The following is a 1,087-nucleotide window of genomic DNA, read 5'->3' as shown; positions in this document are numbered from 1 at the left end:
AAGTGATTCAAGTCCAGAAACATCTAATAGCGCTAGTAGTAGACGCAAAACAATTAATAACGACCTTCTAAATATATCCAAAAATTTAGAAAATAACGAGAACAAATTTATAAATCAAGCAGATAAATTTTTAAACTCTGATAGTAATTTATATCATAACGATTTAGTACAAGCCCCTAGTAATAGTTATAATAATTTAATAAACTTAGATCTTAACGAATCAAAAAAAGTAGAACACATATACGAAGATATCGAAAGTCCAATAAAAACTGAATCAAACTTAAATACCACCTTCTTTAGCAACTCAAAAAGTGTAATAGAAAATACACCTGAAAAATTAAATAAATTAGAAAATAAAAATCCAAAACACAAGATGGAAAAAATGATAATCAAACCGGATAGTTTTTCCGGACAAGGCGACATCAAAACATTCATCAGATAATATGAAAAAGCAACACAGATCAACAATTGGGACGACAATGAAAAAATTAAGTTTTTATCAATATTTTTGAAAGATACTGCCAACGTATTTTTACAAAATTTGGAAAACAAAAGAGGAGACTAGTTATGGGAAAATCTTAAAGACGAGTTTATAAATGAATTTCAACCCATAGGATACTCAATAATATTAAAAAAACAAATTAGAAAATAGAAAACAGAACAATTTAGAATCGATTTCTAGTTTTGTTACAGAAATAGAATACCTGTGTAGTCAAGTACAAAAAGAAATGAAAGAGGAAGAGATTTGCGTGTACATACTAAAAGGTATTAGGGAACCTATATTACACGCGATTTCACTGCATGATAATAGTACTTTAAAAAAATATGAACTGATGCAATTTAGAATTAATTCTAGAAGTTCAGGTATCAGTGAATTCACGGAAATCTTAAATAAACAAGTAATGCAACTAAAAAATGAAACTAAAGACAGCAATCAAGAAATAAAACGATTAAATACAAAATTAGAAAGAGTGGACAACTATCATAAAAATAAAATCGATCAACTGTGTACCGAAATGCGTAATTTTAAAAAATATGACAAAACCGTCAATTTTGAAGATAGATCACGCACGAGAGACAAAAGTCC

The sequence above is a fragment of the Acyrthosiphon pisum genome, chromosome X (assembly GCF_005508785.2).
Source record: "Acyrthosiphon pisum isolate AL4f chromosome X, pea_aphid_22Mar2018_4r6ur, whole genome shotgun sequence".
NCBI classification, from domain to species: domain Eukaryota; kingdom Metazoa; phylum Arthropoda; class Insecta; order Hemiptera; family Aphididae; genus Acyrthosiphon; species Acyrthosiphon pisum.
The sequence above is the reverse complement of the archived record's forward strand: the minus strand, read 5'-3'. Positions refer to the sequence as shown.